Raw genomic sequence first — 16197 nt, forward strand, 5'->3', positions numbered from 1 at the left:
CACTTTGTCTTTCTAGGACTTGTCTACTTCTCTTGTAGGTAAAAAAAGAATTAGAATTTTTAAAAATAATTTTAATATCTCTGAATGAGAGCATTGTTGCAAAAGCTGGCATTAGGTTACTATTTAATTAAACATAACTCCCAGCTCAGCTGTCTTCTCAAAATTACTATTTTCTTCCATGCTAAAATTTCCTGGACTTTATAAGTCTTAAAGGTGATTTTTAACTTTCTCTTTATTGTTCGAACCTGCATCTCATGTATAAAACGGAACAGGTGTTTAGTATAAGATCATGAAGGGGTCAGGGGGTGGGAAAAAGCAGATGGCAAAAAGACTGAACCTATCTTCTTTACACAATTATTCTTGCACTCTTACTCTGTGGATGGTGTCTAGTCTGCAGGGTTTTACTTGGATGCAGGACTGTGCTTTTGAAGCTAATCTTCCAATTGCCTTTACTTCCCTTGTTTTATTGATATCAGGGAGTAGTCCTAGGACAAAAATCAATTCAATTTTAGGTGAAAACTAAGCTGCTTCCTGAAGCCTGTGAGAAGAGGCACTCCAGGGGCCAACCTAACACACTCAGTCCACTGGATCAAAGCAGAGATTTTCTTAAGTAAACATTATGAAGGGTTTATATTGAGGACTTTGGATTCTTGCACCGCTTGCTGTCTTTTACAGAGCTGTGTGTTGCACTACATTATTTGCTAAAACAGGCATTAGATTCTTGGCACAGAACTTTTCCCAGTGATGACTGCTTTTGCTTTATCTATATCGTGACTTTGGAAATCACATGGCATGCAAAACAAGTTAACTTTGCATGAGCTATGCTAGTCAAATGCAGAGTTGCAAAGATCACAGACGTATTTGGGAATGTCTCACCCATACAGTGAACATCAATTTAAATTGTGAAGGGATTTTGCAGGAATATTTAAATTTTTTAGTATTTATGGAGAGGGATGACTTGCTATCAGATCATAATCCTGGGATTCATGCCTTTTCTTCCTGGGACAACTGTTTGGTTTTGAAGTGCATTTTTTTTTTTTTTTTTAACACTAAAGCATTAGTTTGAAGTCATTATACTGGCACTCTTGTGCTGGTACAGGCTAAAGAGTCCTGGCACTTTTGTATTTTCTTATGCTCCTTCAAACATGGAGAATATTACTTTGTGAGGATAGTAGGCACTGCTTTGAACTCTCTGTGACCTAGCACCATGTTCAGGCAGTGTGAATGTATGTCCTGCTTGATACAGGCAATATAAACTGCCCTTCATTCTGCTGCAGTGACCTGGTGGTGCCCTGAATGCAGCAGAGCTTGGCACCCAGCTGTAGCTCCTGGTCCTGAATGCTTATTCATGCCCATACATGTTTCCATGTTCCCCTTGATTTTCCACTCCCAGTGGCACCAGGACTTCTGGTTTTGGACAATACTCTTTCAAAATGGGTCAGGAAAATGTTGTAGCTTCTAACCTTTGTCCTTGCAAAGCCCAATCAGCTCTTCAGTTCTCAACACAGCCTGTGAACAGTGCTGTCATCACAATAGGGGCTGGGTGTTATGATGTGGCTGGAACACCTTAAACTCCAAATAACCTTTGAAAAATGTCACATTGAGACACAGTATGAGAATCTAGACTTAAGATTTCCCTCGTGGGAAAGAAGAATTTCTTACAGGCTCTTAACTGCTGATTTTGCAAAGAAAGTCTACAGATTTTCAGTGGATTTCCCTCCTGTGCAATTCTGCCAGCAACTGGAGCGCTTGGGTGCACACATGAGTGGTCAGACAGTCTCAAAATCTGGAATCTGGTCACACAGCTTGACTTTGTTAACAAGTTGTTGGAGCTCAAAGACCTAATTTTTGAGTTTCTTTCTCTGAGTGTGTATATATACACACATAAATATTTCATTATAAAAAGGTCAAGGAAATTCCATGATGAAACTGTTCTTACAGATCACTAAGGCTGCGGGGTTACATACTTGAAAACAAAACTCACAATGTCAAACATACTGCGAGTACCCAATGGCAGAAATAGATAACTCAGGTGAAAACTGTGTGGCCCTTGATGTTTCCCTCCTGAACAGACTTCCTATAGAGATTAAGGAGGAAATGGTGTATGTAGGTTCTCTGTGGTCTTGCACAGAGCACTCAGAAAAAGCTGGGGAAAGAGTTGCCAATTTCTTCCGCGAACAAGCAGAGTGGGATGAATAAAGCTCCTTTCCAGCAATCCTCTCCTGTGCTGCCACACTGCCAATTACAGGTACACCACCTCTGACTGACATGCCCAGGCCTTCTCAAAAGTCTAAGATGTATCAAACCCATTATGTGGATTTTCATTTTTTCCTGTTTTTCTGTCATCCTAGATGAATCAAAAAGTGACAATTTTTTATGCATAAGTCATAGACAGAATTTCTTTTCTTAAAGTTGGCAAGCCTTCCCAAAGAGCTCTCACTACACTCAAGTTTTCTTAAAGACAGAGGGCATTCAGAGTTGAAGTTTGTACAAGACCTGAGGCACTTGATAAAGTATAGAAAGACTTATAGGCTGTTGCAAATGACTTGGATAACAACACCCCCCAGATTGCTTCAAATTGCGTGAATGCCATGGAGAAGAATGAGAGGATCTCACAGTGCTGATACAGAAACTTCTGGATATGGAAGGGCACTGAGGTTGTCACCTAAATGTACCTGAAACTGAAAGTGGTGTCAGTTCTTTCCTTTAAAAGATATGGTAGTTGTACATTTCTTCAAAAATAACCTTTGGAGAAAAAAACTGACAATGCAGAGCAGATGTAGGTGTGTGCAGTTCTTGATTAATAATGAAAGCTACCTTTGAGCTGTGGATTGCTTTCCTCTAATAACTCTTGGTAATGGTGCGTACTCTGTACAATGGGCATGGGGCTTGTGGCTCACATATTTCAAATCTTGGTTATGCTTAGTAGTAGTTGTAAGGAAAAGAGGAAAAGTGAATTATGTTCGTTTTGGCAGGCAAAATGAGGCAAATTTTAAACTTTGACAGTAACTGTGAAAACTTTTAAACCAAAACTGAAGCTGATCACAGTTCTAATTGTGTATATTGCTCAGGTTGCTATTAGGGAAATATATTTGGCAAAAATAAAAGGCTTGATCAAGTATATAAACTAGAAATTAGTTCCAGGCTTTCAAAAAATAATTGGAGAGTTTCCACAACAGTTCCTGGGGCACTACCCTTTGCAACCCTCCCTCAAAGGAATATTATTAAAATGGGCTTTGCACAGTGCTGACTTAAGGTCTTTAAACCATAAATTAATTGTACCATTTTATAGAGTTGAATTTACTCTATCAGATATTTGGGCTGCTTCAGTACTCTCTGGCACAAGCATCATGGAATTGTCTGTTGGGTTTTCTTGAGCACACTGAACAAACACTTGGGTTGATGGGGACTGAGGCAGTAGTTGAATATTGCAGACACATTTAAACAAGGAGAGGATTTTAGAACTCCAAGTAGACCTCAAAGTCCAGTAAGTACAGACTGGAGGGGGCACATGGTGAGGGGACTTGTAACATGATAACACCAAGCAGAATTAATACTAGAATTGATATTTTTAACAGAATAAATTTCAGCTTCCTGGCGGAAATTTTCAACCCACAGAAGCAATCTGAATTGTGTTTGTACGCCTTTATGGTTTTGAAACTTTTTTTTTAAAAAACTCACATTTTTATCAGTAAATCTGTCTTTAAGCTTTTTTTCTTAAGTTTGGCTTGCTGGAGGTTTCTTTCCATTTTAAGTACTTGGTTCATATCCAGGCCCAACCTTTCAAACAGAAAGGTAACAAGCTCTCTGCTTAAAGCACACATTAGTGAAACCTAGAGAAGGTCAATTATCAGTTGTTTAGCAACCAGATCAATGTAGTCAAACAGCTCTGATTTTTTGGTTCCATTGAAGAAGCAGACAAGGCTTCAAATTAGAGGAAAATGCTCCTATTAAACAAGGGGAACATTTAAAACTTGCTTTTGATTTTTTGTACAGCTAGGTGTTTTCATATTCAAAAGGTTTGTTTTGTCTTCCTAGAAAATACATTTCCCTAAAATGTGGCCAGCCTCAGCCTGCCATTTTGTCAGCTGCCATTGTAAGATCAATGTTCTTTTTCCACTAGTTATTTCTAATACACATATTTTTAAACAATCCTTTCCACTGCTGCCAGTGTGGTGCCAGGTGCAGGATGTAAAATACCTACTGTATTTTTTATTGTGCCAATTTTCTTCCTAATTTAGTTATTAATATCTTCCCAGTATCTCAGCAGGCTCAGCAGAGCACAGATGATAACATTGCTAATTTAATACAGGTAATACAGTCTTGCAGGTCCTGTATGTTCCAGGAGGTTCTACAGTATTCAAATAGCATTGCTGAATCATGTTGCAGAAGAAGTTCAAGGAGAACTGATCCTCTAAAATGTGAAGTTCTGTGTAGAGCCTAATGGTTGGGCTTGTGACGGTTTGCAGCAGAGGGATCAGAGAACATTTCTGTCTAACCTTCAAGGTAGATTTTTCAACATGCAGAGCAGGACAGCAGCCAGTAGGACAGTTGGTTTTGATGTGGCATGTGAAGGCAAATAGATGTGGCATCGAAACTTGTGTACTTGAAGATGTGTATTTTGCTGATTTGTGTTGTAGTTTAGATGGTACGTGGAAGCTGCATAGATCACTGACCATGATAGGGTCCTGAGTGCTTTATTGAACCCTCAAAACACACAAAGGAAATGAGCACTGGAAGGGAAATTGTTAAATGGGGTGTAAATGCTGGGCCCTGCAAATCTCTGTCTCAGTGAAGTCCTAACACTGATTTTTCTCAAAAGTCCATATGCTGTAGATGACAGATGGAGTACTGAACTTTGCCTTTCAGTTAGGGACAGGCTGGCAAACAGAGTGACAGTGGCTCTCATTCTACCCTTCATGGCTTGATTATATTTTTCATATCCATTAAACACCTCACTCTAAACAGAATTACCAGCAGCCATGTCAGGTTTGTCCTAACCTATTAATCCACAGGGGTAAAGGGGTGTCTGGTTGTCAAGTTTAACAAGGGGCTGAAGCGATATTCAATATCAGACACTTTCTAGTGCACTTACTCAAGAGGCTGATTTTATTTTGCACTTGAATATTCAGGAAGGTAGCTGGGCTTGTGATATGATGCAGACCGCTTAAATCATCCCACGTAGACCTGCCCTGAGCAAATAATGAGATGGCAGTGAGAACTGATTAGAAAAGTCGGAACTGTTGGGAAACTCACATCCCATGTTCTCAAATACTCTTCCAGCTTCACATTATCTGGGGGTTTTTTGGGGTTTTTGTTGGTTTTTTTTTTTTTTTTAATAGAGTTTCAGCCTTTTTGTTTGACTTATGGCATTAGCAGCTGTTGGAAACACACAGAAGAGATTGCTGTTGCCTTTTGACTCAGTGCAGGAAGGGCATGATGCAAAACCTTCCCTGGTGGGGAAGGAAGGTGGGGAGTGGTTTTTGATTATTTTTAATGATAACATTGCTGGGTGAAGATAGGAAAATATTTGTTCCCAGTCTTTGATCCAAGTAGCATGCCAACCAACTGTAACAAAGACAGCTGTTAGGAAATCAGGTGGACAACACAGCCCTATGTTGTTCTGTTTATTTTTCTTACAGAAATGAAAAGTCTTGTTTCCCAGAGTGCAGGAATCAAATGACAGCAGGTAGCGTTTTTTCATACTGATTCATGGCTTTCTCTAACTAGTGACACTGCCTAAAAGCTGCCCTCCAGGCTCTTCCTCAGTGCAGAAGAGCCCACTTGTTCTCAGGAGCTCAGTTTCTCCCCAGAGTGTTGCACTCTGTGTTCCCCTTCTCCAGGGGATCTCATTCTACAGTGAAGCTCCCTTCTTGTATGTGTTGTCTCATATCAGTGTGCTCCACAGGAAATGGGGATAAGAGCTTAAATCTTCTCCATTTACTCTGCAGATAGTTTGTATAGATGTGTAAAAATTCAATGATGTGGTGCTTCAATATCCTTACTGGGAAAGAGAAAACTGTCACCAGTTGCATGCCATTTAAATGCACAACAATGAAGTCCTACTAGTTAAACTTCTGGGGAGTAGTGTTCTTGTTCCTGCCCAAAGCAGCTGGTTGCCTCAGATTAAAACATGCTGGGTTCTCTTAGCACTTGCAGGAGATCTCAAGCAATAGCTAGTTTGTCATGTTCCCTCCTCCCTTTTTATTTCAGCTATGGTAAGCCTCCACTCCTGCAGCATAGGTCCACTGGGGATTCAGCACCTCTGCTTCCCAAGAACTTATGATACTTTCCTGCCAAGTGAAAAAAGCTGCCTGCATACAAAAGGCTGTTGTATAGTTTATTGGGAGCACAGAGGCACAGATACAAAATGTATACTCCTACAAGCTGTTCAGATCTGGTTTGTTCTACAAATAGTATGCTGATAATCACTTGTCATTGGGGTTTTTTTGGGTTGGTTTGTTTTTTGTTTGGTTGTTTTTTTTGGTTTTTTTCTGAATGCTTATTTCACAAATGATGTAATTGACACTGCTGAGTCAGGGACAGAAAGAAAGTCTCCAGTCTTCAGGTGGATCAAAAGGCTAACTTTAATGAAAGTAGTGAGTCTTTAATAATGTGACTTGCTAAGGTGATACTTGATTCGTCTCAAAGTAGAAACATCTCACACTATTGGTGACTATGAATAGCACACTGTGAAGAACCAAAACTATAAACAATGGTTACAGAAAGAGAGATAATGATTGTTTTAATTCTTTCCTCTAAGATTCCCAGGCTCAGCCTGGGAGAAATTATCTCTGTTCTTTCTTCCACTGAACCGAGAATGTCCACATGTAACAAACCTTTCTAAAAATTAGATAAAGTCCCTTTACCACTTCTTTCAAGATACACACCTTACATTATGGTTGAGATGCCCCAATTGGGATTTTCCACCCAACAGTAGTTTTGCATATTGATCACCTTCCATCTGTGACCTTCATGTTACTTATCACTTGTGCCTTGATTCCTAATCAAGAGGCCCCTCCTATGGATGAATTTGGATCAGATCCTGGCCCAGATGATGCTGGAGCCATGATGCTTGAACACTGGACAGTTTCCTGAGAAAATAAATCTGGCTGGTCTCTGCATGCCTGCCCTATTTGGATAACCCCCAGAGAAAAATGGAAAAATTACCTCCCCTTTGCATTTGAGAAGAAAACTTTCATCGTGGGATCCCAAGAGATCCTCAGACACATGTATTTCAGTTGGTCTTGTGAAGCCATGGAAAGCTGCACGTGCCTGTTTCAGATATCTTGCCTGCTGATATGTTGCAGTAAGATGGATAACTGGATACGATTACTTGATTTGCCTAAATCATCACCTATACTTCTCCATCTTTTTCTCTGCTGATGCTTTCAAGTGTGTACTGTAGTCAGGGTAAATCCCTTTTTAAGGCTTTGTCTTTTCTGACAGTGTTTGTTTACAGGAAGATAAATACCATCATTGATTATTTTGCTTTACAATCCTAGGTGAGAACAAAGCAGTGATGATGGTTACCATGGGGCAGCAGGATGAGGTCAAGACCATGCATCCTGCCTGGGGTTGACTTCACTTAGTTGACTTCAGGATAAAAATTACATTGTCCTAATTTCACTAAGCTTTTCTATCACAATTTCTTATCAGAAAATTCTGCAGCACTTTTCTGTGGGGAAGGAAGACCAGTGTATCACAAGGCTGAACATTACTTTTATATTTCCCAGTACTCCTGAACTTTGGTTTAGAGGAACACTGCTTTCCAGTATTTTTCTGTTTTTCATTTGCATTGTTCTCTTCCCTTGACCTTCCTTTTGCCATCCTGAGTAACATTTTCCTTTACAGTAACCTTGAAGAGAGATTTCCTTGGCTGCATATATGACTAATCAGTAAGGTCTTATGATTATTATAAAGCAGTTTGTTGGAAGTGGGAATTAGAGCCTGAAACAGGGATCGAGGAAGCCAGATTTGCAGTCCTTGCTCTACTAATGACTGATTAGATATGGCCTTCAGCAACACAATTTGGCCTTGGTTTTCAGATGTGCTGATTTAATTTTTAGTCTTTTGCCTCCAGCTTTCTTTTCTTCATTGTTTTGGGGGGAGGGAGCTGCCCATGGCATACAAACCTGCTATTTTGTTTGACCTCAAAATATGTCTCAGTCTGGGCAGTCAGAAGTAGAAGTTCATTTTAGAAACGGCTGTGAGTAATGTTCCTTACCTATTACCACAATGAGGATGAACTCTTTCTTGCAAAATGTTATGGGGGAATAAATGCACTAGGTGGCACAGAGTTATGAGTTCTGAGAACTTGATTGTTTCTTCCTTATGTTTTACCTGTAACTTCTATGAATATCCCTGAATTTGTTAAAGAATCCATCATTTGGGGAAGGAAAGCAAGGTTGATTTTTTAAAGCTGAGGATTACAGATGAAGGTAAATTTAGAGTTAACTCAGTATGAGGGAATGGAAGGAATAATGGCACTTGCATTTGTGAACTATGATTGTGAACTATGATTTTACTGAGTTCTTCATATTATTTTCCCCACAATCAGCAGATATAACTAGAGACAGGAACAATATATTGGAGTGAATGAAGAAGAAAAAAGTGTTTTGAAAATACCTAGGATCCACACTTTCAGTTGTCATTTGGCAGCTGCTGTCTGTCTGAGAAGCGTCCTTAACATGACCCTTTGTGGGTAGGTCAGGAGTCCTCTCCTTTGGCTGAACCATCTTTCTGAGATCCCGTGCTCCTGCTCTCCCAGCAGGAACTTGCCAAGCTGTGCTGGGCTGCACAGCTCCCACAACTTGTCCTGCCTCAACCCACATCCCAGGCTGCTGGGCTTCACCTCTTTGCTGCCAGGTCCTTCCACACAGTGCAGGAGCAGCCTGTCAGATGTGTACATCCCCCATGTGGGGCCAGAGAGAGGACTCCTGCCAGGGAAAGAGAGACAGAAAAGGGACAAGAGGGGCTGACATGAGCCATCTGGATTTTTTATTCTTTTATTCCTCTGTTTCCCATCAAGCTGTCTAGGCCTCCCAGAGCAGCCCCACTCTTGGGGATTCTTGAGAATCATGGCATTAGGTTAGACAGTGAAAAAGGAGATGTAGGGTCTAGAAGAGATAGTAAAAGTAAAGTCAGTAAAAGCAGAGTTTGCTGCAACAGATCCAGTTTCACTAACACTTTGTAAACATCCTTTTTCTTTTTTCCTCCAAAGTATCCTCAACTTGCAGTTTTGAGCCTTCTTTGGACTGAGATTGCCTGATGGGGAGTCAGTACATGTCCCTGAGCCATGGGGCCTCTGATGTGAGGGAGGTATGTGTGCCTCCATCCCACCCACCCTCAGGCTATCTGAATTTTAAGATGAGTTGGCCACAGTCCAACAGTGGCAGCATTTCATAGACAAGTCCTCTAGACTGTGCTAAAGCGCTGTGTGTAAGAGTAGTCTTATTTTTACACTCTTCTCCACACTTTCATTTCTTTTAAGTCACCTGTGTGATTTGGCATCAGTTAAGAAGCAAAAAAAATCTGGCAGTTCTGCTGTAGTCAGATTTGGCAGTCTCACTGGTTACTTCCAGTAATTATCTCCATGTCACAGATATGCTCTTGGTGCCAGTTTTAGGAAAACCTTCCACCTTTTTGATGTTAAGGAAATGGATTTTTTAGGAAATTGTTTTTGTCCGAGAACAACCCCTTCTTTACAAGTGCTCTCACTGCGATCTTTCACAAAAGGCTGCATTCAAAATCTGAAATATGCTGATGTGCAAATAATTTCAATAGCTGACCTGCAGAATCTGTTGGCAGGGCTGCTAGAGGCAGTTTGCTCTGATTCCAGCTGCCTGCTTCATTCTGGCAGCTGCACGCTTTCTGGCCCAGATGCCTGCAGTCTCTTGTCCAAGTTAGGAGCTAGACAAACTCTATTCACTGTCCTGTAAGTGCACCTCAGCTTATCATCTACATGAAGAATTAGACCTAAAGCTTGGGCTGCCTTTTGCCTCCCAGAGTTATTTTAAATGGACCAGGAAGGCTGGATCAAGGATGCGCAGTGCAGGCTGCGGCTGCCGGAGCCTCGCCGAGGAGGGGGCGATCGCCGCCTTGCCTTGTAAGGGTATCTGCGCTGCCGCAGAGCGCTGGGGAGCGCTGCCAGCCACCCTGAGCAACCGCAGGAGGCCTTTGAAAGCAGCCCAGCACACGGGGCAGGTCCTCTGACAGAGCAGATGCCGAAGCAGATGTTAAGGCCGCACCGAGGACCGCTGAGTGCCGCGTGGTGGGGTTGTGGCAGGAGATTGCTTTCAGGACACAGATGTGAAATTCTTAGGTATGGCTTGCAGGGTTGGTGTGCCTCTCTGTTTCAAATCCTCACGCCTCTTCCACAAAAAATATTTTTAAAAGTTTTGCAGACTTTTTGTAAGTTAATTTAAGAACAGGTCTTTGAAACAAGGAGTTTTTAGAAAGACTTTCAGACCCAAAGAAAATGAAGGTAGATACCCTAATGCATCCGGCACAGAGCATGAGCTTAACATTGTTCTGCTGCGATCATAAGTGATGTTTCTGACATGTTTTGAGGTCTGCCTGTAAGACTGCAGGTTCACTTACCACTTACTGACTTTGAGGTCCAGCCCATCTTTCAATTATTCTGTGACTCTGCTAATGTGGTCACATGTCAGAGGAGGGGAGGAGCCCCCACAGTGTTAAGTTACCTGCACAAATGGACATGAATCTGTACATCTGTTGAGCCACATGAACATAACCTCTCTTTGGCAGTGTGTTGCTGCAGTTTGCTCTCCAGGTCTGGCGCTCCTGACACTGAGTGCAGGCATGGAGATGCAGTGCTGCCCCGTGGTGACTGGGGGGTCTGGCACTGCTCCTGTGGGACAAGAGGTAGAGGGTGAATGATGGAGACAGCATATGGCTGATGAGAATAAGCACTGACCAGCAGAACTCAAGGACAAGGTGTGAGGAACAAAGAAAGTCCTTTTTAAAACAAAAGTCGTGCACTGTTTATGCCAGATGCAGTTTTTTCACAGTTGGCATTGGTGGCATTGCCTTTGTAATGGCAGCTAGCCAGACAGATCTGGGATCCAGTTGGTAAATGGCATAAAAGGAAGTGCTTGTGGCTTATGCAGTCTGGTGCTTTGTGCCTCAGTGCACTTTGTGCTCCTCTTCTATGGAGCTTTCCAAGCTCTGACCAGTGACATCTTACCTCAGTATTGCTATGGTAGTCCCCTGCTGCCCCAGTACCCAGCTTGTTTTCCTCTTGGAAAGCTCTGTTTTGCCTGCAGGGATGGTTCAGCTGATGAGGCAGCTGTTCTACTGTGGCAGATTTCAGCCTGGTGCTATTAAGGAAAAAAAAAAAGAAAAAAAAATTGGTTCCAGTTTATCCTAACCATCTAAGCCCTAAATTGAGGTGGTTCAGCAGCTGTCTCAAGAACAGCTGAGCTGCCTGTGCAGAAGGAACCTAACTTCTCAGAGAGAGGCAGCTCTGACTGATAGTTAAGGGTAGGAGTAACTACTTGTGTCAGTCTCTAGGTGCACAGGTTGTGTGGCACATCTCAATATAGCAAAGGAAATTGGAGTTGTGGGAGATGTGAGCCTGTAACAGAGCATTTCTATGACAGTGACAGAAAAGAGAACATGATGAAACATGTTGTTCAAATGTTGTAGGAATAAAGCTATATTTAGCTGCTCTAAAAATTGCTAAGCATCAGACATGAAGGAAATGGCTGTGGCAACCTACGCTCTTCCAGTTTCACCTGTTGCAGTGTTTCTTAAGTCTAGAAATATCTATAAAATAAGTTACATAGCAGTTAAAACTTTCCCAGAAGAGGTGTAAACAAACTAAATTCACTTGCTGAAACAGCTATTACTGAGCTATGAATTGACCTTGTGCTGTGTCGATTCGCTGTAATGCAAACCATCTGCACGCTGAAACAATTAAAGCCTTCACATCTCCTAGGAGTTTCCTTCCTCCGATTATAACTTATGTGCTGTGGTAGGAGCACAGAGGTAAACAGCCAGTTAGAGTGGCCCTCTGTGTCTCTGTGTCTGTGTAATTTTATGGTGCAGCACATACAAAACCATTTTCATTTGAAGTGGCAGCCAGCTTTCAAGTAGAAAATATAGCATATGCTTGGTACCAAATGCTGGAGCCATAGCTTGTAAGACAGCCTGAGCTAGACACATCTGCTCTGCTCCTCTGCTTCCCTTCCCCCAGCCTGTTCTTTGGATGTACCAAGTTTTCATGGAGCACAGGCCATGCTGGAGAGGCAGCATGTAAATACAGCCTGCTCCTGGGTAAGGCCCCTCTGCGTGTGCTAAACTGAAACCCCTGCCTTCTGTAAAAGCAGTACCTGAGTGTGCTGAGCCTGGGCTGTGTCTGAAGTGAAAGCCATGGATAGCAATTACACATGATTTTATAAAAAAATTATTTAATTTACAACTACTTTAGTTTCCAGAAGTTCTGAGTTTACACTCTTTAAAGCCATAAAAAATCAATCTACAGCCATGGCATTAGAGTTTGGATGTTGCTGTGGTGGGAAAATACCAGAGATGCTGCTTCTGTAGGATTGCTGTACAATTTGCTGTGTCCCACCACTGGCAAAGTTTCACATACAAATCTCTGCACTATAAAAACTCTTTTTAACACGTTCTTCCACCATTTATGTCCATACAGGCGACAACAGCACTAAAACCTCAGATCCTCCCTCTTCAGATCACAGGAAAGAGTAACCATGCAAGCTCAGTAAAATAAGAAAATAAATTTATTTTGTACTAATAGGGTTTTTTCCCTGGAAAAAAGTTTTAGACATTCATTTTTAGAAAACATTAATTTAGATTAATGTTCTAGACAATGTAAACATAAGACTGTAAAATTAAAATAATTAAATATTTTTCTTTTAAAGTTAAGTCTGAAAAGTAATGAGTAGTTGCAGCATGGTTTCTGAGCCAGCCATGATTATTTGTCTCTGTGGGCAAAGGCTCCCATCCTAGGGAGTGACCTCTGGCATCTGTCCAGGTCCCATAAAGCACATCAGGTCCATATTTCTCAGAGCAGGCTGTGTCCTACATGCCTGTATGTGTGGATTCCGGATATGGCATGCATGTTTTATCCCTTCAAAGTGCCTGGAAAATGTGGGGGGAGCCTGAGTGAGTGACACTGGCTGGGATAGTGCAAGAGAATGGTGAAATGCAGAAAAAGACCTGGGGGCTCCACACTGCCATGATGATGCGATTTCTGGTGCTGACTACCCTTGGAAGAACCTCTGGGGGTTGTTTTTAAGGAAATGTATGGATTTGCTGTAAAAGAGAGCTCACAAATAAACCAACATGTGAAATAAGATTTTCAGAACACCAGGGCCTGGGGCTGAGCTGGGAAAAGGAATTATTTGGCAGTGTTGGTTCAAGTCCTCTAAATTGCAGGTCATGTACATGTTATGTATAAAGGACTACCTATAGCAAATAGACAAAAGTATATAAATTGCTAGATTTATAGTTTCCTCTGTGACCTGAGTATTGACCCATGTCTGACCTCTGCTGCAGGCTAGAGAAGTAATGAGGGTCTTGTTCATGCCCAGCATGAAGGGTTTGCAGGAATATGTTAAGCTTGAGGCAGTCTGTCACAAAAGAGGCATCTCCCACCTTACAGGTACGTGCCTTTGAGACCCATATAGATCCCCTTTGTGTTTAATTTTTATAACATCACGGGGGTTTTGTTAATGAAACAGATGAAAAAAATATGTCAGCTTCCCTGCATCAGCCCAGGGCTCAGGATCTGACCTCCTCACCCACTGCAGGGCAAGATGTGGCAGTCTGTGGGGGCATAAATGGCTTCTTTCCCTCGGGGTGGGAATGGTTCTCCTACTGCATTTAAGTGCATATATTGTTTTTTTCCCCTCTGGTCACCTCTTTTTTCCCCCCAAAGTGCTGTCTGATTGATAAAATGTAGGCAGAAGAGAGCAAGAGCTGCACTGAACTAGGTTGCCTCTGGCGAGGCTACAGCCCCGTGTAATCTGCAGCTCTGCTGGACTTCTCATTGATGTAAAGCATCCACTTCCTCCCTTTCTCTTCCCTCCATATGTTAAATCTCCTCAGCTGAGGATTTGTGATGCTATGTGCACATCATTCCATAATTTTGAAAGAAAATGAGAAGCACCATATTTTCCTTTTGTTTTCTCTTTCCTAGTTCTCCAGTATCGTCTCAGCCCTGATACATATGCTTTCCTTCACAGCCTTTTTATGTAGATTACTTTCTAAATTATGTGGAAACCCAGAGCACCAGGAATATTTCTCTGTCTGCTCTGGGGTGTCCTGACCCCTAGGGGAGCACAGACTTTGACCCTCATTCATGGAGAAAGTTTCCTAGACTTCAAGGTAGACTAGAATCCACAAAAGTGTGAAATAGATTATAGAGAGTATTGTAGGTGTATCACTTGGTGAGAAATTTAGGTTTTGGGATTTTTAGTATGTTGTGGATGGAAGCAAGATGGAGGGCACAGGGTGTTGTCCTGGGTTTCTTCTTCATGCTTCTTTTTCCTTCTTCTTCACGGGTTTGGGTGGCATTTTGTAATTGGGCAGAAAAGTCTGCACTGTGGGCTCTTTGGGATCAGTTATTGGGCTAAAAGGGAAAATAATCTAGGTGTCAGTTCTTAATTGGATAGTTTAGTCTTAGAAGACCTTGTAACAAAAGACTGTTAGCCATTTTGTGCCTTGCTAATGAAAGGCTGCTGAACTCATTGTTGTGAGACTGGTTCACTGATAAGAAATAATAAACACCTGAGTCCAAACATGGACTACTGTCTCAAGTGCCATCAGACCCAGAGAAACTGATAAAATTATTTTAATTTCTAATTTTTCAGTATGTTTTTTCTCTAAATCTTCCTTCAAAATTAGAAACGTACATCTCAGCTTTCCTAAACATGTGCTTGTTTTTCACCCAGAAATCTCTATAAACATTTGTTTTGGAATTATGGAATTCTGGTGAGGAACATTTATTTCTGTTCTAAAATATCACCTTTTTAATTTGGGTTTTACTTTGCTGACTTGCCTTTTTCTCACTTCCAACTTTTTCCTCTTCCTGCTCTCCTGTCTCTTCTTCAAACTGTCTTACTCTTTTCTCCCCCTGCAGCAGCGCTCTCTCAGTGAGGGAGGAAGAGCGTGATAGCAAAGATGGCAATCAGAAAGGTCTTGGGCCAGTGAATGGAACACAGACCAAATATGAAAGGAGTTTGAGAAAGTTTGAATCAAGAAAAAGCTTGATTCAGGGCAGAATTTTCAGAGGTGGTCACACCCTGCTGAAAATGTGAAAAATGTTGATCTTGTGCAGCCCTGCAGAAGTACAGAGGCCAAAGCCCAATTACCCTGCACTGGCAGCTCCTCCATGGCCCGCCAGGCTGGCGAGCTGGGGAGGGAGCAGGCAGAGCAGGCAGGTGGGGCAGCCCTGCTGCAGCCCCCAGCACTTCAGTGGGCTGGGCTGGCTCCACAGGCGCAGGGCACCGCACTTCAAAACGACTTTTTCCAGATTTTTCCAGCTAAGGATGGACTGGATGGATTAGGCAGGCAAACAAGTTGTCAGATCTGTTGTCCTGTCAAACAGCACTGTTTTTCTGGGATGGTTGTCTTCACAGTCTGCTGTTGAGATGATTTACTAGGAAGTCCTACACTTGTGTGGGCAGGCTCTAGGGAATTTCTATGATCTACTGCAGTCAGACTTATTAAACAGAGCAAAATGTCATCTCATACACAGCACGACAAGACAATTTCTAGTTCTTTGTCTAGGAAATGACAATTGGGATGTGATTCCCAGACCAGAAGGCCCCTTCCCCCACCAATTCACCAGTTTGAGGACAGATGCTGGGAATCAGATTGCAGCCACAGCGCATTAGGGCTCACATTTTCCTGGTATCCACAAAGCATGCTGAGCTTCCACAGTTGTGGTTTCTATACTTAAAACAGAAGGTCCTAGTTAATTTTACTGCCCTGGGTATTTTTATACACTGTTAGCAATTAGGAACTGAATTAAAAGTAGGAGAACGTCTGTTTTCTGTACACTTTGTTATAGAATATTTCCTTGAGATTATATTCTCTCATGTAGTAGCTCTACTGCTTACCTTGGCAAGGCATGGGTGCTTGCAGAGAATTGGATGACAGCGCTCCCAGGCCTCTGCGCTTCCTTTATGCCAACCTTTGCTTATA

The sequence above is a fragment of the Serinus canaria genome, chromosome 1A (assembly GCF_022539315.1).
Source record: "Serinus canaria isolate serCan28SL12 chromosome 1A, serCan2020, whole genome shotgun sequence".
In the NCBI taxonomy this organism is placed as follows: Eukaryota; Metazoa; Chordata; class Aves; order Passeriformes; family Fringillidae; genus Serinus; species Serinus canaria.